Source organism: Ascaphus truei, chromosome 2 (genome assembly GCF_040206685.1).
Source record: "Ascaphus truei isolate aAscTru1 chromosome 2, aAscTru1.hap1, whole genome shotgun sequence".
Lineage (NCBI taxonomy): Eukaryota > Metazoa > Chordata > Amphibia > Anura > Ascaphidae > Ascaphus > Ascaphus truei.
The window spans coordinates 378,578,976-378,605,627 of NC_134484.1; the positions used below are offsets into that span (position 1 = coordinate 378,578,976).

General features: G+C 42.1%; 1 long non-coding RNA gene across 1 annotated transcript; it reads left to right on the forward strand.

The window, feature by feature from the left end:
* The first annotated feature begins 795 nt into the window (after positions 1–795).
* LOC142487579 (uncharacterized) lies at positions 796–26,652 on the forward strand. The gene is made up of 3 exons (XR_012799258.1): positions 796–1,617; positions 13,517–13,609; positions 25,897–26,652. It is a non-coding gene; the product is annotated as an uncharacterized LOC142487579 (long non-coding RNA).

A 26,652-nucleotide genomic window follows, 5' to 3' on the forward strand; every position in this document is an offset into this window, starting at 1 on the left:
GGACAAAGATTTGCAAAATGTAGTTAAAGAGGGACCAAAATTTGTTTTCAAAAAAGCGAAGTCATTGGCAGGTTTTCTGTCACCAAGCCTGTTTCACTCCGATCGTCCACATCACATTTCTAATATACCTAAAGGTTTTTTTAAATGTGCCCATTGTGTGGTCTGTCAATATGCAACGCCACTCAAATGCATCAATGCTTTAAAACCCAAAAAAACGATAAAAATATCCACATTTATTAATTGTAATTCCAGCTTCATTGTGTACATACTTAAGTGTGGGTGTGGTAAACACTACATTGGACGCACTATAAGACCTCTGAAAATTAGGATAATGGAGCATGTCAGAGCTATAAAAAATCTTACTACCACACATCCGGTGTCACGTCATTTTGCCCATTGCCCACATGGAGGTATCCAGAACTTCTCTTTTTCGGCTATTGAGCATGTTCCTCCACCCATTCGTGGTGGTGACAGATTGAACATGCTCAATAGACGTGAGATGTTCTGGATCTTCACCATGGATTCCCTATACCCAAATGGGATCAATCAAGATTGGGAACTGATACATTTTTTATAAAATCATTTTTTATAAAACCATTATATGTACTGACTTTACCTCCATTTTTTCATATTAATCTCTTATCAATAATATATATGTTCATTATAAGGTACAGAAATGATTAATATTATATACATTTCAATCTAATATATTTTTCTATTGAATCAATATTTGTATCAATATACTTTATTCTTAGGTTTTTTCTGATATCCGTGACTCTGATAGGATGAAGTTAATCCAATAGCCTATTACTAGGTGATAACAGCATTATGATCTTTATAAATGTATTTTTCAAATTTTCTGTTTTAAGATGATAACTATACATATGTATCTCTTTAACTTTATTATTATTGCCATTATTTTTGTATTGAGACTAGTTTATTTATTTATTTTGAGTTAACCTAAACATTCATGTTTATTATTATATTTAGTGATAATAGATACACTATTATCAGAGTGATGGGTCTATTGATGGGTATATTTCTTCATGTTCCCAGTTATCTAATGAGAGTTAAATATTTATTTTATATTTCTTTATATGTGCTGCTTTTTTACTTTATGTACTTTACATCTCCTTATTCAGTATGTTATAATCCATTTATCTCATTTTTTTACTCTTGTATAATGTCTGTATTATGTGTTGTCACCAGACTTATCAATCTGGCTATGTATGCAGTTTTTTGTATTTCCGCCTTTGCTTTTTCAGCACGGAGGTGTTTTTACCCTATGAGGCCACCGTAGTTTCTTACGTGGTTTCAGCTTCAGTCAGAGTTTTGACTGATTTTTGGCGCGAAATCACCTCCGTGGGGAACAGCATATAAGGGGGATCAGGGGAGACAGGAGTCACTCTTTGATAAAGCGCTGTCATAGCGCGAAACGCGTTAGAGGACCCTTTTTAATGTAGCTGTTGCTACCATGCATCTGGAATAAAGCATTTTTACTTTTCACGGATTTGCCTCCAGCCCTAATTCTTTGCAGTGCTCCACCATCTCCCTACACAGACTTCATCTACAAAACGGAACGGATGCACGCAGTTATGGAGCAGAAGGGGTTAATAAGTGAGTGACTTACTATTTTTTATAGCTATTGTGACTATAGGGTATGTGCAGGGCTCCAGCCTATGATACAGGATATGATTATCCACATAGTGATTGCACTGGGAGTTTCTTTATATAGGGGCTTCCTTGTGGTTTCACTTTTAAAGTGGTTAGGTTTACTCTGTCCATGTTAAGCTTCATATGGTGAGCCATATACCCTGTCACACATTCATAAATTTATATTATTCATATACCCCGGACTCCTAGGCATTATGGCCAACATTGCACAATCTTGGATTTAGAAGCACCATCAGGAGATTCACTTCTCATTTTTTGCTGATGGTATGCCATATATTTATACCCTAAATCCTAAAGCTCCACCCCATTATGGGGGGGCTTGCACGTCACTAAACATTACCTCATTTTGTAATACATAACAATACTAAAGCTGATGTCATTTTGTAATACATAACAATACTGGATAACTGTCTGTCAGCTAAAAATCATTATGGGGTTAAATGTGATGTCAGTTCTGCCACTTGGCACACTGTGTGAGAAACAGTTTATCTTAGACTACTAACAAGGCTTTCTCATAATATCTAGCCTGTTTACACTTTTAATTTGAAGCTGATTGGATGAGGAAGGGTCAATAAATTCAGCTAGGAGCGAAAATATTCCCTTCTCTGCTTCACACATTTGTTTATACAGAAATGAAACACAGAAATTAAGACTCACAGAGACAAGACAAGATGGCGGATTGAAATATTCACACAAAATGGCTTCATCCTAAATGCTGTTATGTTGTTATGCCAGACCCCCTAATATCTCATCTTTGTCAGTCCCTCCTCTGATTCTTTAAAACATTGTTTTTTTAGAATTATTGGTATGATGTTAGTCCAGAAACACGTTGGGAGGCACAAGGGTGCTCCATCATCTCATAATGCTGCTTGAGGGGATAGGACAGTGCACGAGGGTGCCTGCCAAATGTAGTCATAGTCTCGTATGGCGTTGCAGCCAAATTCTTTTCCAGAGTTAGAACATTGTACTTGGCATCTTCTTTCTTCAAGGGACTGCTGTAGATTGGTTCTGCAAACAATGGCATTATGTCTGCAGATGGGGTTGCATATTTGTGGATCATGCCTTTGACAAACGTAACACAAACATGGATGACAACGAGTATCACAATCACACACATTACTGCATTCAAAAATTTCGCTCCTAGTGATCCTACCAATCCAGTCAGCCCCAAAGGGTCCCAGTCTGTGAACTTCTCTTCCTAAGTCTTTCTTGAATTTCTCCTATCTTATCTAACTCATGTTGTACCTTGCCACTCTGATCTTGGATGAAAACACAACATTGTTCTTTAATTAGGGCACATACACCTCCTTTTGATGCTAAAATGTAATCTAAAGCCATTCTGTTTTGTAAGGCCATAAGCCTGATCTGAACCTGTTCTTGGTTTAATGACGAAATTAAAAACTGCAAAATTAAGGCCACATCCTTCCTGTAAATTGTTATCTGACTGAACATACATTTTTACACAGGTTTCATTGGTTGGTGGAGACACTTGACCCATAAATTGATTCTTGTTCCTAGTGTGTGATACACCCTTTAAAGAGGTTCCCTTAAAAAATGGAAAAATACATACATTATACACATAATACTAAAAACCTTATTTTATGCAAGCAACCTTTCTTTGGATATGCAGTTGCTAGATAAAGGAAATGGCATCTATCTCTATCATCATATATTTTCAGCTATTACTGAGAATTGAAGGGGTTTGGTATCTGTGGAAGCAAAATGCATGATCCTCACCCCTGCATGCATTATATACATCATTCACTCAGAATATCAGAACAGACAATGTCTGCGATGGTCAACATGGCTGACTTATGATCCTTTCCTTGTGGCTGACACACCCCCTGGGTGACCTCCTCCTCTCGTTGGAGGTGCAACACACTTCTGGATCAAAGTTTTGCTGCATATGACACATACATAGAGAGTGATGGGTACTGCCAAAACACATACAAGAGCTTTCACAAGCCACGCTTCCAGGAAACCAATCCTCCCATCAAGGCTCAATTGTACATACACCTTAAATTTCTAACTTAAACACACTCTAAAGAATAAAAAATATTGAGTCTCTGAAAAATAAAATGTTCTGATAGAAATCAGGAATATTGAGTCTCTGAAAAAATAGAATGTTTTGAGTCTTTGAAAAAATGAAATGTTCCTGATAAGATCAGGCCTCTGCCTGGTATCTTATTTTCTTCGTTGGTTAACGGTCAAAGTTTATGTCTCGTCAAAACGTTAACTTGATGCGGCTGTGCTTTAGGTGCCTTTGGTCTTTGGTGGAGCTGGAATGAGCTTTACTGTACTTTGGGTCCAGGGAAAGAACTCTTCCACTTTAATTGCTGTATTGGTGGTTAGTACGGGCCCTTTCATCTGGGATGAGGAGCATGCTTGTTTAGGAACTACTTGACCTTTAACTCCGTCTCGTGTAGGTGCACTTTTATCATACCTTATGCCTAGAGACTCAAAAAATGTATTAGTGGCATACAATACTTATTAATTGTTTTATTACCAATAGATGGTCCTTAATTTGTTCCTTTGAACTACTGATAGTCATAAGTCATCCCATAAGTGTCTCATAGGGAGATAATTTATACCCAAGAACAAATTCTTGTATCAATGTGTTTACTACTGTCTTAACATCCGCATATAGACAGAGGTATCTCCTATTAATGCTCCTCATATTTAAAACTAAGCAGCTAATGTGGACTTGACTGTACTACAATCTAAGTTCCTAAGGCTTTGGGCCTCAGCCATTGTCAAATCAATTGCTTCCATAATCAACTCTATCCTGTTTACAGGCCATGCCCCTAAGACCTGGAAAACTACCAGAGCTGTGCCAATCTTCAAAAGTGGGGACAAAAACACTGTCTCAAACTACAGACCAATCTCTCTTCTCCCCATACACACTTGCTCTCATTCATGCCTCACTGTCATCTCCTCTGATGCAAATGGTATCAACCTTTTCATAAAATACTAACTAACCTTAAAACTTGCCCCACAAATTAAACATCCCAATAGCCTGCACTCATGGCTATTATTTCACACACAGTCACTCCTACCACACCCATTGTGGCCAAGCACTACCATCTACAGCACTTATTCCCTCACCTGCTATCTCTGTAAATTTCCCTTAAACCTTAGATTGTAAGCTCTTAAGAGCAGGGATTTATTTTCCTATTGTCTGATTTTGCTGCACTTACTATTCTATTATAATTCCCTCTACTGTATTCTTTATGAAGTGCTGAGAACATTTTTGACGCTATATATATAAAGTCATACACTGCAATACACTACTATCCAAAGTCATGGACAAAAATGTGTTCACTCCCAATTAAATAATTACTATACTAAGACAAATGCCCCAAGCCAATTCCAGTCAGGCCTCCACCCCAAACACTTCATTGTAACTATTCTGCAAAAAATGTGAAATGCCTTGCATATAATATATACCCTGCTCACTTATGTAACTGTATTTGCCACTATATATTACCTGTCCTTTAACTCTATACCTAAAACATATCCAAAAACGAGAGGTGACTCCCAATGCACCATTTTGGCAAAACATTCTACAAATATTTTAACAATAACTACTGCTTATAATAAAATTGTACACCTATGGAAAAAATAAATGGTTAGAAGTTATAAAATACATCACATATTCATATAATAGTCAAATGCTTTTGTATAGGACTTCACACTAAATTTCTTGTAATATAAGCTCTTTGCACAGTGCCGTACACACTGACAGCGTTATTTTTTTAAAGACACTCAGAGAAAAATTTCAGAGCTTGTTTATCTTGGGCAGTTTGCCAGCCCGGGCGTTTCGCCAAAAAAGACCTTGAAAGTGCAAAACAGATAACAAAACAGTTTCTCCGTCTTCTAAATATTAATTACTGGATTGAAACTTCAGCTCAAAGTTAAAAATGGAGCTCTCTACACAGTAATAAAACCGAAAAAATGTATGGCCTCTCAAAAATAAAAATATGGCCTCTCAAAAATAAAAATATGGCCTCTCAAAAATAAAAATATGGCCTCTCAAAAATAAAAAATATGACCTTTCAAAAAAATAAAAAATGGGACAATGAACTAAACTGAGGTTAGATCAACTTATGAACACACCCTATATAATTTAAACAATACGTGCAAGCTTAAAATCTCTCCAACATATCCTAATCCTATAGAAATGCAATTGACATGTTTTTACTGGTTTACACACAATACAGAAACCACAATACAGACACACAAAGAACATAGACACAAACTTCTCTCCTACACAGCGAATCAGCTTCTCATATAAATAACCTGCTTTTATTCTCTTTCTAGTTGCCATTAGAACAGAAGGAAAAAGAATATTATCTGGTTCAAAAGACCTATTCGTGTGGCCAGTACGAACAAACCTTTTAAATTCCATTCTTTTTCTTCTACTGTCTCTCTTAGGGCTGCTCTGCAATTACTGGCAACATGTCCTACCTTTTTACACTTATAACACGTTATGTCCCTTCCAAACAATATACACACAGTCTCTAATTTTATCCCAATTTCTGCCTATAAACCTGTCATAAAAATAACCCTCAATATCTACTTCCTCAACAACACATATGCCTTAATTATCTATCGGCAAATTCACTTGCTATTTCTTTCCTATTCACTTTCTTTTTCACTTGTTATTATATTAACTTCTGTCCTGGCAATGGTAAAAATTAATGCAGCGGGACCCTTCTGTCCCTCAACATAATTCTTTTGACCCATATTAACGTAAGGTATGTTTCCCTGTGGGATTCAAAAACACACGAGACGGCGCTCCCTGAGCTTATCAATCCCACAGAAAAAGACCCCTCTTTCATTTAAACATCTGCGCAATTAGTTGATAATAGTACAAACAGTGCCATTCACTGGCCAACAAAATATATTTATATTGTCTCTTTTCGTTCTCTGTATTCATTCTTTATTATCTTTGTCTGCAGACACACAATCCTTTGAGAATTTTTGGTTTCCCATTATTCCCTGTTACAGAAATCAAATTTAATTGACCTGTACAATACTTCTTCGGTTACAGAAATCAAATTTAATTGACCTGTACAATACTTCGGCTACAGCAATCAACTGTTAATTGACCTGTACAATTTAGCGTTACAATAATCAGTGCAAGCTGATTACGTACAACTCTTTTGGCATGTTATTGTTCTGAATAGTGTAAATATGCAGATAAGGACCTGTCACAAGACTGTTCCCCAATCACATTTTCTCACCATAACTATACCAAAGAAAAACTTGAATCACTTCAGCGGGTCCAACCCAGTCCTGATAAACCTTATACTTTTATAACATGGATACAGATAAGACTTTCTAACCAGATATCCATGAACTCACTTGGTATGTAAATGCTAAAACAGAGCAAATGTACAATCAGGGACCCGTCCTGCTCAGACAACAAAAATATTTTATCATAACCCAGGACGGTCTGAAAACAATCACTTTAAGCATACAAACACTCACTTTCATCACCAAAACACCAAAATTTTTAACGGGACTCTTACCTTAGCCCCTACAACTCTTAACAACTCTTACACTTTAAAATGAATACAGGAACAGAGAATAATAAATTCACGTGAAACTGCTAGGGATTCTTACTCGTCACATCAGATAAGACACCGTTCAAAAATCAGCTCCACGCACCACTCAAAACAATTTAATCAGGCTGTTTGTCTAAAAAATGCAGGTAGCCTTACCTTGATTCATATGAGCGCTCAGGTTTGAGTGATGGAGGAGTGATTCATCCGGGTGCTCGATTCCGATGATATTGAGTCCCTATGAGGATTGCGCCATCTGTGAAAAGCGTAAATAAAAAACACAGTCTGAGGTTATTTTGAAAACAGAATAACACGTGAATTTATTCAAGTCAAGTGCACAACGGAGACAGCTTCAAAACAAAAGCTCTCCCCACAATAAACATGGTATGCCATATATTTATACCCTAAATCCTAAAGCTCCACCCCATTATGGGGGGGCTTGCACGTCACTAAACATTACCTCATTTTGTAATACATAACAATACTGGATAACTGTCTGTCAGCTAAAAATCATTATGGGGTTAAATGTGATGTCAGTTCTGCCACTTGGCACACTGTGTGAGAAACAGTTTATCTTAGACTACTAACAAGGCTTTCTCATAATATCTAGCCTGTTTACACTTTTAATTTGAAGCTGATTGGATGAGGAAGGGTCAATAAATTCAGCTAGGAGCGAAAATATTCCCTTCTCTGCTTCACACATTTGTTTATACAGAAATGAAACACAGAAATTAAGACTCACAGAGACAAGACAAGATGGCGGATTGAAATATTCACACAAAATGGCTTCATCCTAAATGCTGTTATGTTGTTATGCCAGACCCCCTAATATCTCATCTTTGTCAGTTTGAGCAACATCAAATGGACTCTGGAAAGTGTCTTCAATTGCTCGATTTGAAGTTGTCACCAATTGTGATGCAACATGGTCATTATTAATATTGGATGGCACTAGACAGTCCGACTCATAGGTTGATAATTGGCTTAGATTTTGTAAGTGTGTTAAATTATCCGCCTGTGTGTTTTCCATAAGCAATGCAGTCATTGCATCAATACAAGCAATTTCTCGTGCATTGAATACATCATGTTGTTCTCTATTCTGCATTGAGAAATGTCTCATTAATGTAATCTTCCTAATATACTTATTCAGATCTACAAATTGATCAAATCTATTAGGAAGACTACTAGGTGCAAATGAAAGGCCCCTGGTCACGAGCGATATGTGATTACTAGATAAAATAAACGTGGATAGATTGAATATACCGTGTGCTTCTGGAATGCTGACTCTTAACTTACTCTCCTTCTTTCTTTGCTCGCGCCTCCCTCCCCGGGTTCCTCGCTGCTTCTCTTTCTTCGTTGAGGGGTGTTTGAATGATACGTTGGTTTCCGATCCCACAGAGGATAAGATTTCTCCCTCTCTCTTTTTTCTTGTTGTGTCACTAGCTCTAAAAAAGAAGCAGTATGAGATTTTGTAGTGGAAGCATTACTATCTGAATTGTTTTTGATAGAATCTCTATTTTGGGTTTTTGGTATAGTACCACGACTTTTATCCATTTCTTTCTTTTCTACCAAAACCTCCTCACATGGTTCCCCCCTGTCTTGTAAGACCTCAAATTTGTTTTCTGTAGGACAAGAGAACTGAGATTTATGTGTTTTCTTTTCAGTTCTGTTGGTATTTTTGTCCTTTTCATTGGGTGTCAAATAAGTATTTCCATGATCTCTACTATTGTCTCTGTATCTATCAGTTTTGTTTTTCTTGTAGTATTTGTTAGGAGTATAATGTTTTGATCTGTCTCTCCTATCGTGTCGTCTCCAGTCTCTAACTTTATCTGTAGCATAATCAGTTTGATCTCTCACATACTTATTGCTCTTACGTTCACTAATATCTTTCTCATATTTGAGTACCCTAGAGTCAACCAATTTGTCTAGTTCTAAAAATTCCTCACTCTCTACAAATGGACTCATTGTATGTTGTATTTCCTCTATTTCCTTTGCAATATCATTCAATTTGTCTTCCCTATAGGTGATTAGTAGCTTTATTAGAGTGAATGAACAAGATTCCATTGCATCATTCCATTTTGTTTTAAAATCAATATTTGTGTCAAATGTGTTTTTTTTGTAAACCTCAATCCTCTAGGGACTATTTTAGCGTCTAGATAATTTTGTAGTGATAAAAGATCAAGCCAATGCTTCATATCTTCCTTTGCCAACCTCTCAAGCTTAAAAAAGTTGGTCTTTAGATCAATACTGTCCTCATTAAGTTCTGACATATCTATTTCTGCAGATTCAGCATATTGTTGTCTCCTAATGAGCCTTTCCTTACTAGTTTTCATCATCTTGCTGAATGAACCAGAGCAACAATTGCAGGATGGGTGTAGACGAAATTAGGTAGCTATCAGGTTAGGATGAATGGATATTAAGAAAGAGTAAAAGACAGCGCCTTTCTCAGACAACACCCAAATTGCTGCAACCCTGATCCAATAAAGCAAGATGACACACCCAGCACAGATGCCTAATAGCAATAAGAAGTATAAAAATACTGGTGGTTATATAATACCTCATGTATGAATAAAAATTGTGCCAAAATGAATATTAAAAAATGGTGAAAAAGTGTGTGTGTGACAAAAAATATGTTAAAAGTGAAAAAAGAAGGTAAAACAGTTGTATGATCACAAAAAACAATGTGATGACATATGGAACAAGAAAAAATAAAAAAATATAAAAATAAAGAAAAAAATTAATTTTATATAAAAAAATGAAAAAATAAATGAACACCATAAAATATGAATGAATCAATACTTAAGTCCATATGCGTCCTTTTGTGTGACAAATAGAAGGTCCAGGCAGCTTCTTCTTGGGCTCACCAACCTCCCAACGAACCTAATAGAAAAGATAAAGAAAAAGCGCCCGATCCTTGTATAAAATCAGATATATAAGGTTTAATATTCCATGGACAGACAAATGCACACTCACACTTTGTCAATAAAATAAAGGCATGTTATGGGACCAGCCCATGCACAAGATGGACGTGAGAATTCACAGCCGTCCTCCGTTTGAATGCGGTGGAAGTAACTGCAAATAGATGTTGCTGCTGCTGTAGTCACCGAAAAGGGCTTTTTCCTTTCAAACCGGAACACCTCTGTTCAGTGCGGCCGCCATTTGCCTCTCACAACTCAGGGACCAGGGAAATCCTTCACTGACGTCCTCACTCTGGCGTCTGGACTGCTCGACCACCGTAGTTCCTATGCCACGTGACCTTACGCGTTTCATCCGTCTCAGCGGAATTCATCAGGGGATGAACTCCAATTGGATTGACTTGTAATTTATAGTCCCATAGTCCAATAGATCGTGCAATACAAGAATGGGTTCAATTCAATTAGAGTCCTGAAGGTCATCTGTGCTAGATGTGTCTGATTGTTATAATGAATGCTGCTGGGCTAGGAGCTGGGTTTGCTGCTGCAATAGTCTTTCATCTCTCTCTGCTTGTAGCCGGGCCTGCTCCTGCATTAACTGTCCCTGCTGTCTGGACTGCTCTTTAAAAAATTCTTCCATTTTTTCCATTCTTGTGTGTGTGTGTGTGTGTGTGTGTGTGTGTGTGTGTGTGTGTGTGTGTGTGTGTGTGTGTCCCTTTAACTGCAGGGGCCTTTCAAAATCCCGGCACTTCTTGACACCATATGTTGCAGCGTACATGCAACTACACACGCGGGTTCTTTGGATAAGGCTTATTTATTTTAGCCTTAAAACATACAACACACCAAAACAAATAGCTTCTCATCAGCAAACAAAAGAAAAATGTCTTTTTCTTCAGCAGACAAAACAAAATAATTTCTCTTTAGCAGACAGAGTAAAAATAAGACAGCTACTCTTTTCTATGCAGGAGACAGACAGTTCATAAACCATGTACTTTGTTAACAGACCTTGTATCAAGCTGTTCTCTCTCCAGAGTTTCAGGGGATTTCCCTGCTTCAGACAGCATACAAAAAGACAGACCTTCTATCAGTAATCTCCTCTCTCCTGAACAGCTAGGCAGCATGTGTCTACAGCCTGGGGTTTTTAACACACCTTGATTAGGCAACTGGGATCCAACTAATTGTCCTGAGGTTCCCAGCTGAAGTTAGCCTAGTCACTGCTGCACTGCAGACTAAACATATGTCTGCCAGGCATATAGCTGGTGGCTTTTATTTACCCTGTCACAGTATGACACCCCAATACATATAAAAAAAACTATATATATATATATATATATATATATATATATAAACCCACCCCCAATACATACATAAAAACAATACATATAAAACCAACTCAAATACATAGAACCCCCCCCAATACATATTAAAAAAACAATACATATAAATAATACCCCAATACATGTAAAAAAAAGACCCCAATGCATACAAATACACCTCAATGCATATATAAAAATATATATATTTAAAAAAAACAATACATATCAAAAAGACACCCAATACATATAAAAAAAAAAGACCCAATGGCATATAAAAACAACAATACATATAAAAAAGCCCCGATACATATATATAAAAAAAATAATGCAATATAATTTATTCTGCTGGGGAGAGGTCAGGCCCAACTGCTTTGTCTGGCCGCCGGGCTCCCCACAGCCCAGACAGGGACTTAGCTGTCCCCTCCAGGCGGCCTTGGTTGCGCTAAGAAGGTGTGGGACCCGGCCCCCTTCGTTGCTCGGGATCATCATCAGCAGGTCTCGACAAATTAGGGCAAAACCCAATTGCCTTCCCCCCACCAAAGTAACTCCCCCCCCCCCCAAAGTAACTCCCTCACGACTTTTACCTGTGCGGGGTCCGGCGTGGGATCCGGCGGCGTGGTGCGGTGATCTAACCTGCAAATTGTAATGTTTCCTCTGAAGGTCCTGAAAAAATGGCCACGCGGGGTCAAATGACACTGCGTTGCCATGACAAAGGGATGCCGTGAAGTCATGCAACGTGGCGCCGCGGGATGTCACAGTGTCACGTAGCGTTCCATTGCCAAGGCAACGCGGCGTCATTTGGCACCACGGCCATTTTTTCAGTTACTGCAGGGGAAACATTACAATTTGTAGGGGAGAAGACGGAGATTGCCGCACCACGCCGGACCCCGCCGCAGGTCAGCACTCAACAGCGGCCAAAATGCTCCTGCGTGTGGCCTGCAGGCAAATGCATTTGTCGAGCCCTGATCATCAGTATTAATCCGATTACTCTAGGCCCCTACGAGAATCCTGCTGGGCCTTTTGTAACGTGACCCAATACATTTGACCTTTAATTGGAACTGCCACTTCCATACAGACTGATGAGGAATATTTATGCTGATCTGCTGACACCCGGGAGCCTTCTTTCCTGAGGTCCTACATGGCGTGCCTTACATCTTTTCCTTTAGTATTTAGGATTCCATTCCTTCTTTTGGGGATCCTAACTTAAAGGGTAATTTCTCTATCTACAATATAATAAACAGGAGGGCCTGGTCTATGGTATTAGGCTGTGCTTATAGTGCCGGCGACAGTGACGCAACAAATGCATTACCGCCGTCGCGTGCGCTTATAGTAAGCACGGCGCGACGGATTGGTCGCGATCGCTGGAAGTCATCTCTATTTGATTTTCCAGCGACCATCGCGTCGCCAGCACTGTACTTTATAAACATTACTTATCTACTCTCCCCAAGGCTCCTCTACTCTTGTCCTTCTGGAACTTAACCTTCTCGAATCTTCTCCCTGATTTAAATACTCTACCATGATATCAGAATCCCCATGGCAACACAGGGTGTGGCCTGACATATACTAACCTGCTAGTAACCCTCTAGGAGGGGAGTTACACTAACATAACACAAACTCTTGATTGTAGCAAAATGACAGTTTGGTTTATATTAATAAATTGTTTAATTCGCGTTTACCAATATATTTTAAAATGATTACTCTTTGATATGATTGATCGGATAAAGACATGCAGTTTTTATTTTTATGGTTTTAAGCATTTTATTTGAGTCCAAACAGGAAAAAGCTAAAAACTGGGACATTTGAAAGATTTGGAGAATATATAGTGACATAGTCCCAGGATAGTGGGCAGCTTTCTGTCGGATTTATAGAAGAAAGTGCAGACTTAGTATGGAAGTGATCCGCTCCACAGATTCACAGTCACTAAGGCTGGTGGATAGGAAATCCATACCTAACTTTACAATGGTTCTGGTTTCCCTCACCTGCTCTCCTAATTGAGGAAAAGGATATATATTGCAGTTAGGTTTGCTGCTTCACTCTCTCTCTCTCTTAGCGCCTGGAGGCTGGGAGGACGCTGCTCCCCAGGATCCAGTTTGGTGTAGACTGCCCCCCCATGTGTTGCAGCATTGCAGATAGGGATATGCATGTGAGTTACTCCTGACAGGAGTAGATATTTGTTTTTATGATTTATTTTGTTTCTTAAAGTGACGGTGTTTAAAATAAACTGCTGAAGGGTGCGTGCCCCCTGTGTATATACACGTGTTCATCCCCCTTTTCTACAAATTAAACCCTAGAAGACTGTGTCGTAAAGAGTCTGGGCAAACGGCAGCGCTGCATAAAGGGAGCCATTTGCCACATATGGTGGAGAGTGCGGGCAGACACAGAAAGGTCTGTGGGTTTGAGAAAAAACGTGGGGATTTAAAATGGCCACCCGGCCACAGTAAAGTGCAGACTCTGCGAGTGAAGTCTGTCTCACTGTGTATGACCACTTGTACTTACAACATACACAGAGAATGTGTGAAGTGTGGATGCAATAGCACCCAGAGGCCAGTAAATGAAGATATGTTAATGCCCTGAACCCAAGCTGAAAAACAAAATTTTTGCTGAAGTGAAAATTGTATCTAGCAAGTGCTGAGTGTAATGTCTGCTCTGTCGGGTATGAAAAGATTGCTGTGCTGTGTAAAGCTAATGCCATAAGCAAAGTGCTGAGTGTCAAGTTTTCTCTGCCGGGTTTTTTAAATGGCCGACATGAAATGTTTGCTTTGTAATGTACATAACCATGCAAAACAGTGTCCCTCAGGCCATACGATGATGACGATGATGATGATGACTCATATGTGGCCCTGGGAAGAGAGCCGTACCCGCAGAGGGAAGCTGCAAAAGTGACCAGCGTCCAGAGCGCAGGACCCCATAACCTTGGAGACAGTGACAAGAATTCGGAGCCGTGCCGGCTAGAAGAAAAACAGGAGATTTTCAAAAGGAGCCAGTATGCTGGGCCTGTCATGAACCAGGTCACATGGGAGAAGTGAGTCCCTAAATGTTCAAATACAAACAGTGGCAACAGGAGCAGCACAAGGAATACTGCCTCCCACAGCTGCAAAAGCAAGCAACGCGTTATGAGTGCATGCAAGAAGGTGGCAAAGAAAAAGGAGGAGCAAAGGGAAGCTGAATCCTTGATCCAGGATAAGGAGGCCTTCATTTCTGCACTCCAAACTGCCCGCCATGATTATGATGTCCTGCAGAAACGATTGAATAAGGAGCGAGAGATTAACGTCCAGTTGCAGGAGGCTAACGTTGCTTTACAGAGGAATATACTCCCAGCTTTACATGAGTATGACGCTTTGAAGAAAACAGAGCGTCTCTTTCAGAGTGAGTTGGAGGAGGTGACGACTAGTCTGAAAAAGGCCAACACCGCAATTGCTACCATATGAGGAAAGCAGAACAAGTCTGACGGACTAATTGCTAACCTGAAACAGAAATATGGGAGGTTCTGCAAGAGATTCGCAATTGCCGTAGGGAGTTGGAAGTCTCTCAGAAGGAGGTTCACGCTCGCAGCACAGAGCTGGAACACACTCGCCAAGAGGGCCATGGTCTCAACACAGAGCTGTGTATATTGAAGGAAGCCTATGAGAATGCCTGAGTAAAGAGAGAAATGTAAGTCTGAAAGAAGAAAATTCAGATTTGTCTGACCAGGCTTGTGAAGGAAAGGAGAAGCTTCACCAAGCAGAAAAAGTGACGGAAAAATTGTCCCAGGAAAGTTTAGAAGTACAGGCAGCACTGCAAAATGCAGAGAGAATGCTGGAACAGCATACACAAGCACAGCATATACTGCAGAGCCAGCTGCAAGAGCTGCGTGCACATCTACAGGAGGCCAAGGAGAAGCAGTGGGTCCTGCAGGAAGAATTTATCCAGGCTGCTAACAAAGTAAACGCTCTGCAGGAGCATCTGAGTACCCAGTGTGTCCCCACAGAGCAGCATGAGCAGCTGAAGGTCACATTGAGCTTCACAAGTGCATCGCTGGAGGCGTAGCTCAGATGCCAGGTGACTCTGTATGAGAGGGAGCACGAGAAGGTCCAGAAACTAGAGCGAGAGATGGAGAAGCGGAGAGGCTGCTCCATCCACAAAAATCAGTACACTCAGGAGAAAGAGGTGTGGAAATCGCAAGCAGCAGCAACCCTGGCGATGAAATCTGCAGAGCTCCAAAATATGTAGGATGCGCTCATGCAAACTCCGAGCAAGCACAATGAAGACGTGAAAGCCTTGAGAGGAGGCTTGCAGAATCAAATTGCAGATTGCTGAGATCAAGGTACAGCTCACCAAGAGAGGGATGAGGTGTCCGTCAAGTGACCGACCTGACACGGCCCTATGAGGCCAAAATGGTCGATGCCTGCGGCTTGCGGGACCACACGGCCAATGAGAGGGCCTGGCTGCAGCTAGAGCTGGACAAGGTCCGGGAGGAGCATCGGCAGCTGCAGGTAAGAAATAAAGAAAAGGAAACATATTTAAGCCTGGCTCTGAGTCAGCTGGGAGATGTGGTATTGCGACTCAACTCCTGTAACCACCGCCGCAGCCCCTGCCGGATTCCGCCTGGCTGACACGTCACACAGCAGAGCCACGCACACGCGCACGGCCAAGCCGGTGCGTGCACGCTCTGAAGGGTGCCGTCTGGGCCTCCCACAGGGAGGAATCTCGGCCGCACGTCCGCGTGACGTCAGCGCTCTGTGCCGCGCATCGCGCACGCGCGCAGGTCGCCCGGAACCCAATTAGAATTACCAGGGATGTCTCACCTGTAGGCTGTTCAGCCACTTACCTCCCTGGCGCCATTGGAGGACCTGATCACACCCCTGCAAGGTAATTGGATCCTTCCTCCATATATACCTACTCCTGTCTGTCCTCCCCTGCTGAGTATAAACTCCTGTTTATGCATTGTGCTCACTGCTGCTGTTTCGTTGTGTCTTGATCCTTGCTTGCCTTTGACCTATCTGTTCTCTCCTGTCCTGACCTTTGGCTGTTCTACGTATTCCTACACTCTCCAACGCTTTGACCCCGGCTTCGTCCCTTGACTATTCTACCTTCTCTGACCCTGGACCTTGGCTACGGACATCTACCATCCTCCACTCTCCTACTCAGAACTACGGCAAGTACCCTGATTACTCTGACCTATCCAACCATTCTACGCTGTACGACTTGGACTACGCATTCCGGACCGGACTGCGTGATTGTGGGTTGGTGTCTTTCCATCCCCACCTCAGCCCCACGGTCTTCATTCCTGTTTGTGGTGAGCGCAGCGTGACAATATGCTCACCCCAGCAAACATGGACGCCGCTGAGGTGGCCCAACGTTTAGGCACACATGAGGAATGCTTCCGGCAACTTACCGGATCATTCACACTTAAGGAACAACTAGTCTCCCAACTCAAACAAGACGTTGATACCCTTACCGAGCAAGTTAGACGCCTGACATTGTCAACAGCCAACACCGACCTACGCGCAACCGCTCCCGTCCCCACGACGCCTACCTCTGAGCCACGACTGCCTACGCCCAATCGGTATGCAGGGGATCCCACCGGTTGTCGGGGGTTTCTGAACCAGTGTTCTATACAGTTTGTAGTAGTAGAGTAGAGCAAAGGTGCACTGCAACTGGAAAAAATCTTGAAGAAATGAGGTCACGGGCAAACTCCAAAAATAAAAATGAGGATGTTAAATATATAAGGTAGGCAAATGGTGAACAGACGGCGGTCACTGCTCCACTGAAAAAACTCTCCAACCAGGCGTGTAAAACAAAAAAACTTTAATGAATCAAAACGAACAACCTCATGTCAGTGACACTCTGACGCGTTTCGTTCTGGGAACAGAACTTTATCAAAGAGTGCCTTCTACTCCGTACTCCCCCCTGTATATAGACCATAAATGATCCTCACTGGCTGAACAACGTCACGTGTAAACACTCCCACCAGTGAATTAAGTGCCACTTAGATTTGAGACACATCCGCAATCCTAGGGGGGGCGTAAGGATACTAACAATAAACAAATAGTGCAACAATGTAAACTTATTGCTGATACAACATATTACAAAATAGAAACATACTGATTAATGACAAACGGAGTTAAAAGCAAGAAGACATGTGGGTCTTAAAGGGCAGTTGCCACAATGTATATCCTGCCTGGGCACCAATAACTTAATACTATAATATACAGCTATTACTACATATATAGAAAGCTATTACAGCTACAAATATCATAATCATTTATTAGAGGAGTCAAAACTACTCTTGATTCTGTAAGTGCACAGGACTAACATACAAAGTAACATCTACCCTAAATGCATAATGGACTAATTAACATCTAAATCACGTTTATAAAAACAGGTTGAACCATGGACAGGACACAGAAACTATCTCTAATTTAAATGTAATGTTTTGAGGATACTGATATGAATTATCTGAACAAGCTATCCATTCACATCACTATTAATTAAAGCATCATTTACTAAGTGTAAATGTAACCCTTAGGAAATAAAGAAAGAAAGCTACGTAGTCAGAAAATGTTTTAGCTCCCAATCTATATTTATACCTGTGGGATAAAGTGTGCCTAAGGTGTGGATCCAAAACATCTCCTGTCTATTGAGTCTATTAACCCTACATTTCTTGATAAGCCTCACATGTTCTGTGATAGTGTTCATCCAGTTCCCAGACATTTCAGCCTTTGTCCTAAGGGAGGTATAGCGAACTTTTCATTCTGTGGAATTGAACATGTACCGTGTCACCCGAGAGGAGGCGATAGGGTTAATAGACTCAATAGACAGGAGATGTTTTGGATCCACACCTTAGGCACACTTTATCCCACAGGTATAAATATAGATTGGGAGCTAAAACATTTTCTGACTACGTAGCTTTCTTTCATATTTCCTAAGGGTTACATTTACACTTAGTAAATGATGCTTTAATTAATAGTGATGTGAATGGATAGCTTGTTCAGATAATTCATATCAGTATCCTCAAAACATTACATTTAAATTAGAGATAGTTTCTGTGTCCTGTCCATGGTTCAACCTGTTTTTATAAACGTGATTTAGATGTTAATTAGTCCATTATGCATTTAGGGTAGATGTTACTTTGTATGTTAGTCCTGTGCACTTACAGAATCAAGAGTAGTTTTGACTCCTCTAATAAATGATTATGATATTTGTAGCTGTAATAGCTTTCTATATATGTAGTAATAGCTGTATATTATAGTATTAAGTTATTGGTGCCCAGGCAGGATATACATTGTGGCAACTGCCCTTTAAGACCCACATGTCTTCTTGCTTTTAACTCCGTTTGTCATTAATCAGTATGTTTCTATTTTGTAATATGTTGTATCAGCAATAAGTTTACATTGTTGCACTATTTGTTTATTGTTAGTATCCTTACGCCCCCCCTAGGATTGCGGATGTGTCTCAAATCTAAGTGGCACTTAATTCACTGGTGGGAGTGTTTACACGTGACGTTGTTCAGCCAGTGAGGATCATTTATGGTCTATATACAGGGGGGAGTACGGAGTAGAAGGCACTCTTTGATAAAGTTCTGTTCCCAGAACGAAACGCGTCAGAGTGTCACTGACATGAGGTTGTTCGTTTTGATTCATTAAAGTTTTTTTGTTTTACACGCCTGGTTGGAGAGTTTTTTCAGTGGAGCAGTGACCGCCGTCTGTTCACCATTTGCCTACCTCTCTACACCATTTGCGAGCAGGAGCACACCACCGCATCACACAGCAACAAGCAACGCTCCTTCACAGCAGCACCCGGCAGTTCTTCAGTTCAAGGAATGAAGTATACTGGCAGGATTTACCTCTCGATCACAAGATGCAGGTGAGGCTAGCAGTAGCTGGATTTGTGATTTACTCCTGAGTTCTGTCCAGATAGGGCTCCGGGGTATCTCTACCAGCCGTGCTTTAAACGCCCCCCATCAATGATAGAGGTCTACAATCATATGTTAATGGACTTATTGATTATCTTGTTGCTGCGGTGGTTTCTTACTGACTCTCTCCACTTGTCCACACTATACCTACAAAGTTGTAGCATCAGTCCCATGGGGACATCCCTTATTTTTCCTATCTGTTAAATATATAAACTCACAAGAAGATGAACATGACAAACGCACCAACGTGTTTCATCCCGTAGGACTTTATCACCTTGATAAAGTCCTACGGGATGAAACGCGTTGGTTCGTTTGTCATGTTCATCTTCTTGTGAGTTTATATATTAAACATCCTCATTTTTATTTTTGGAGTTTGCCCGTGACCTCATTTCTTCAACATTTTTTCCAGTTGCAGTGCACCTTTGCTCTACTCTACTACTATTGCTTCTACACTTCAGGATTGCACGCAGAGGAACTACTACCCCTTATTGGTGTTCTGGACTTCAGTATACCCCCAGGGCAGGTAATGGGTAATAGCCCTTATTTTATTACATCTGACCCTTAATGGGGATGTTTATACCTTAAGAGGGGTGTGCATTTCTGACCATTTCTACGGTAGTCGTGTAGACTGACCGCTAGGTCTTTATTTTGCCCCCCCTTTAATGGTTATTGTATATATGAGCCTATGGATATAATATAGTGTTCCGATTGTTGGACTATTTCTTCAAGAAGATGTTCTTATGTACACACGAATATTGAGCGTCACTCTAAAAAGTACTTTTTTCTATACAGTTTGAGCTGCTTTCCTTTCACTTCCCTTCCTCACGATCAATGGTGGCGTACATACTCTCCTTGCTGACTAACGCCACTCTGGCGTGGGCCTCTCCCATCTGGGAGCAACGCCCCAATCTGACGTCAGATCTCGCCCTCTTCATCGCCGAGTTCAGAAGGGTGTTTGCCACCCCGGGGCATATGGTTACCGCCGCATCTACTCTGCTTAATAGTTCCCAGGGAGACCGTACTGTGGCTCGCTATGCCCTGGAATTTCGGACGGTGGCTACGGAGACCGGCTGGAACGATGAGGCCCTATCCGCAGTATTCTGGCAGGGCCTGTCCGAACGTTTGAAGGACGAATTGGCACCCCTCGATCGCCCCGCTGGATTTGAGGACCTGGTAACCCTGTGCATCCGCATGGATCAGCGTCTCAAAGAGAGAACCACTTGTTCGCGAATCTCGAGAAATGTCATTTCCACCCAAGATCTACCTCCTTTCTCGGCTACATCATATCTGATACCGGTCTCGCTATGGACCCTACCAAGGTCAAAGCTGTACTCGAGTGGCCCTGTCCTCTCTCCCTCAAGGCTATCCAAAGGTTTCTTGGCTTCGCCAACTATTACCGGAGGTTCATTCAGGGATTCTCATCGGTTGTAGCACCCATCACGGCGCTGACCCAGAAGGGAGCTGACCCTACGAATTGGTCCAACGAGGCTCTCCAGGCCTTCGAGAGGATAAAGAAGGCATTTGCCTCAGCACCCATCTTGGTACACCCAGACCCTACATTACCATTTTCTTTGGAGGTTGATGCCTCCGTGTAGGAGCAGGAGCTATCTCAAAGAAAGAATCCTCAAGCTCCACTCCACCCCTATACGTAATTCTCTAAGAGATTTTCCTCCGCCCAAAGGAATTACGATGTAGGAAACCGTGAGCTCCTCGCGATCAAGATGGCCATAGAGGAGTGGAGACACTTACTGGAGAGTACGGAGACGCCAGTCATGATATTAACAGACCATAAAAATCTGCTATACATTGAGGGAGCACGGCGACTCGGGTCTCGCCAGGCAAGATGGTCCCTATTTTTTACACGCTTCAACTTCCTTATCTCCTATATCCCAGGGTCTAAGAACTTAAAAGCCGACGCTTTGTCTCGACAATTCCTGGTAGAGGATAACAAGGTGGAACAGCAGGAGACCATTCTCCCATCCACTTGCATTGTGGCAGCCAATGCTTTCAGTGCATTACCTGAGATTACCAGGGCCCAGAGCAACATCCCAGCAGGACTCAAGGTTCCGGAGGACCGTTTGTTCACTCCCCTTCTATATCAGAGGAGTGTCATGGAGTGGGGACATTCGTCCAAGACAGCTGGTCATCCTGGCACCATGAGAACTACCGAGCTCATAGAACGCACCTTCTGGTGGCCCAACATGCGGAGAGACATACAAGGTTTCGTAGCTACATGCACCACATGTGCACGGAACAAAACTCCACGCAACAGACCTGCGGGTCTCCTACAACCTTTACCCATCCCGGAACGTCCAGGGACACATATATCTATGGACTTTATCGTTGAGTTGCCTAAATCTAGAGGCATGGATACCATCCTTGTAGTGGTGGACAGGTTTTCTAAGCAGGCACACTTCATCCCGATGAAAGGTCTACCCACCTCGCCCATGTTGTCCGACGTTTTCATCAGGGAAATCTTCAGGTTACATGGGACACCCCAGGTCATAGTATCCGACAGAGGATCCCAATTCATCTCCCGGTTCTGGAGGGCGTTTTATAAGAGTCTGGATGTCACACTGCACTTTTCGTCAGGCTATCACCCTCAGACCAATGGGCAAACTGAACGCACCAATCAGTCTCTGGGACAATTTTTAAGGTGTTTTATTGCTGATACTCAAGACGACTGGGCAGAACTTTTTCTGTGGGCAGAATTCTCCCATAATAATCTTCGGAATGAATCGTCCCAACTGTCGCCATTCATGGTCAATTATGGCTTCCATCCTTCTGCGCTCCGTTCTCTTATCTCGAAGTCTGGAGTCCCGGCCGCAGAGGACAGGATCCTACACTTACAAGACTTGTGGCAGAAAATCCAACTGAACCTATGGCACGCTGGTAAACTACAGAAGAGACAAGCAGATCGTCACTGTAGAGAGGTCCCAGGGTACTCTGTAGGACAAAGGGTCTTGTTATCCACAAAAAACATTCGTTTAAAGGTAACCTCACCCAAACTGGCACCGCGCTTTATCGGACCATTCCGTATCACAGAAAGGATCAACCCGGTAGCCTACCGGCTACAACTGCCCAAAAATATGAGGATTCCCTCCGTCTTCCACTCCTCCCTTCTGAAACCCTGTCTACAAGACTCATTCTCCAAAGGACAACCTAAACCTCCGCAACCCATACTGGTGGAGGGCCAACAAGAATATGAGATACAAGCCATTCTCAACTCCATAATGTCCAGAGGAGGATTGCAGTATCTCGTACACTGGAAGGACTTTGGCCCGAAGGAGAGAGAGTGGATTCCTCATCGACAGGTACATGCTAACCGTCTAATTCATGCCTTCCACCGTAGTCATCCTAATAAACCATCCATGTGTCGCCCGGAGGTCTCCCCTCAAGGGGGGATACTGTAACCACCGCCGCAGCCCGTGGCGAATTCCGCCCGGCTGACGCGTCACACGGCAGAGCCACGCAACTGCGCACGGCCAAGGGTGCCGTCGGCACCTCCCACAGGGAGGAATCTCGGCCGCACGTCCACGTGACGTCAGCTCTCTGCGTCGCGCAACGCACACGCGCGCAGGTCGCCCGGAACCCAATTAGAATTACCAGGGATGTCTCACCTTTAGGCTGTTCAGCCACTTACCTCCCTGGCGCCATTGGAGGACCTGATCACACCTCTGCAAGGTAATTGGATCCTTCCTCCATATATACCTACTCCTGTCTATGCTCAGCAGGGGAGGACAAACTCCTGTTTATACATTGTGCTCACTGCTGCTGTTTCGTTGTGTCTTGATCCTTGCTTGACTTTGACCTGTCTGTTCTCTCCTGTCCTGACCTTTGGCTGTTCTATGGATTCCTACACTCTCCAACGCTTTGACCCCGGCTTCGTCCCTTGACTATTCTACCTTCTCTGACCCTGGACCTTGGCTACGGACATCTACCATCCTCCACTCTCCTACTCAGAACTACGGCAAGTACCCTGATTACTCTGACCTATCCAACCATTCTACGCTGTACGACTTGGACTATGCATTCCGGACCGGACTGCATGGTTGTGGGTCGGTGTCTTTCCATCCCCACCTCAGCCCCGCGGTCATCAGTCCTGTTTGTGGTGAGCGCAGCATGACAACTCCAAAGAAGCTGAACTGGCAACTGCGTTGAGTGGGAAAAGAAGTGCAGGACAACTTCATGAGATGAAAATTCAAATAGCTGGTCTTGAATGCTCTTTAAGTGATGCCACGAAATGGCACAAGACTAGGAAAGCAGAAATAGATTCTGGACATCACACAGAGTTCAAAAGCAAGCTGGTAGGGGTTTTGCAAGACCTGAGCAAGGGTTACAAGGAATGAACATTTAGTACTAAATTGGAGAAAGATATTCCAATGCTAAAAGAAATATGTTTGTCGCAAAAGGAGACCATGGAAAGTGAACTTAATGCCCTCACTGATGACAAAGAGGAAGGAGAAACAGTTGATTTTGATTGTGCTGCTATTCCAGAAGCAGATAGGCACCCTCTGGAGAATGAACTCCCTGATTTGGGATTTAAAAATCCAGAGCCTCAATTTCATTTGCTGTATATAGATGATTATCAAACTAGTGAAGACACCCAGGCCACCACAGAAGATGTTTTAGCCAAGAGGGTGGCAGTTCCGGCAGATACAAAGTGGAAGGAAAATCCTGATGAAGTTAATATTGACTTTGTGCAAGATACAGCAAGCGTTAAAATGAAGTCTGTGGATGTAAGGGACTGGGAGTCAAAGAAAAAAAAATGTGTTGAAACTAACCGATTAGGTTACACGTGCGGAATATGTCAGGGACACTTAACCTTGCAACATAATTCGCTTGTGCAATTATATCGTATATTATGTCTCTAGAGTATGCAGTATGTGAATATTGCAATATTGTAATTTTTCTCTCTTCTCTGAAAATGTAGGTAAGGCTACAAATTAGTATACAGGGTTGACAACCCTTAATAAGATAAGATTTGTATCTTCTAAAAGTATTGGTAGCTTATAGTGTAGTACAAAAAGTTAGGTAGTGGCCTTTTCTTTTCGTAAAATATATCCATGGTCGCTCACCCCAGATGGTGTAAGCTTTGGGGGGAGGATATGTGACATAGTCCCAGGATAGTGGGCAGCTTTCTGTCTGATTTATAGAAGAAAGTGCAGACTTAGTATGGAAGTGATCCGCTCCACAGATTCACAGTCACTAAGGCTGGTGGATAGAAAATCCATACCAGACTTTACAATGGTTCTGGTTTCCCTCACCTGCTCTCCTAATTGAGGAACAGGAATATATTGGAGTGAGGTTTGCTGCTTCACTCTCTCTTAGCCGGCGTCCATGGTATGGACGACCACGCGGACGCGTCCGCACGCTGAGCGATCAGACTGCCTAAAGACAGTGATCGCGTCTATACGGCGTGGGGGCGCGTGCGCACGGAAGCAGGAGGGGGTGCGTGTTGCACAAGAAATCAGTTAAAACTGATTTCTTGGTGCGACAGGTCGGTCACGTGAGCGGTTCACCCAATGAGGGTGAACCAGCTGTGTGACATCACTGGCACGCCCCTAGACACGCCCACAGACGGCCTGCGTACCATGGCCAGGGAAAGCACCCGCTTTCCCTCAGCCTCCGTGCGCCTCTCCATGGGCGAAGTGTCTATGGACGCAGCCTTAGAGCCTGGAGACTGGGAGGATGCTGCTCCCCAGGATCCAGTTCAGGGTAGATGGCCCCCCCACGTGTTGCAGCATCTGAGGATCTATTGGGACACTGTCCCCATCTGACATTTAAGGACTCAATGTTATATCTGTGTCTTATTTAAAGTTGGTAACTGGCTTACCCAGCCAACATTGCAGATAGGGATATGCTGTGAGCTAGACTCCTGACAGGAGTAGATGTTTGTTTTTATGATTTATTTTGTGTCTTAAAGTGACGGTGTTTAAAATGTTTAGTGTCCCTAATGGAAAAATAAACTGCTGAAGGTTGGGGGCTGAGTGCCTCTTGTGTGTATACATGTGTCCCCTTTTTCTACAAATCAAACGCTAGAAGACTGTGTCGTGAAGAGCCTGGGCAAACGGCAGCGCTACATAAAGGGAGCCATTTGCCACAATGTTTATATATATATATTTATTTTGAATGTTCAAGCTGTTTTTGATTTGTATTTTAATTTAAAAGGGTCCAAAGCCTGCAGTAAAGTGATCCAATGACAATTCTTGCTTTTTATTATCACTTTCTCCACTCCGCCACGCAGCACAGAGTTTTCATGCAGACTACAAAGAATATTATCGGAAAACATTTCTTATCCTAATCTTTTCAAATAAGATTTGAGGTCTACTAAAAGACATCCTGCTGTATAGTTTTGTGAAGAAATATGATTTTTTTTTTTTTTTTAAATTAAGCATGCTGGTAAGCGTCAATAGTTGTTGTTGTTGTTCTGAACCAGGATTTGCGAGTTTGTCTGCATACTACACTTTACCTGTGTTATTTGTAAAACAAAGCGATGACTCAATTTGCCCTGGGTTGTGCTGTTTGCTTTTCAGAACAAAGAGATAAGGAGTACAGCAGAGGGTACATTTGGACACAACAAGGCCACAGTGCACACAAATAGTTGCAATGCTTCAGCTGACCGAGTGTCACAATGCCTTGGACATCCTTTGTGCACCTAGAACACCATATGTGCCCTGTAAATGGACAAGAATTGCTTTAAAAATTGGACATTGGTGGGCTATGCAGATGTCAGGAGTAAATGTGTGTCGCTATAACTGCTCCTGTTCTTTTTCATTATACAGATCTGTGTGTTATATTTCTATGCATTCTTTGGCCTTATTTTTACATTTTGTGTCAGTTTTGCACTCATAGCGCAATGCACTACTAATTGCACATTATGTCATTGTAGTTACAAAGGTTATTCATTTGGTAAAATAAAATGGAAGATGTGCCAACGATCTGTAAATTAGTTTCCTTCAAGAAATCTGAAATTCATCTTCTGTATCACAATAAACTTCAGTGTGAAAGCAAATTATCTGGAACAACAACTTATGACTGGTCTTCCACTTCATATCCTGATGTCAATCTAGATGCAAACTGAGTGTGCTGTTTAAATGTGAAATGACTTCAATTTTTTAATAATCTGACTTCTTAGGTGTCCATGATTTAGTCTGAGAACTGTTATAATGCCACCTGACCACATTTCATTTGTATATACAACATGGCTGGTCCAGATTGCCTCTCTGCCCTTGTCACATAAGTCCTGATAGTGCTGCAGGCTGTGACAAGCTATTCCAAGGGGCATTGAA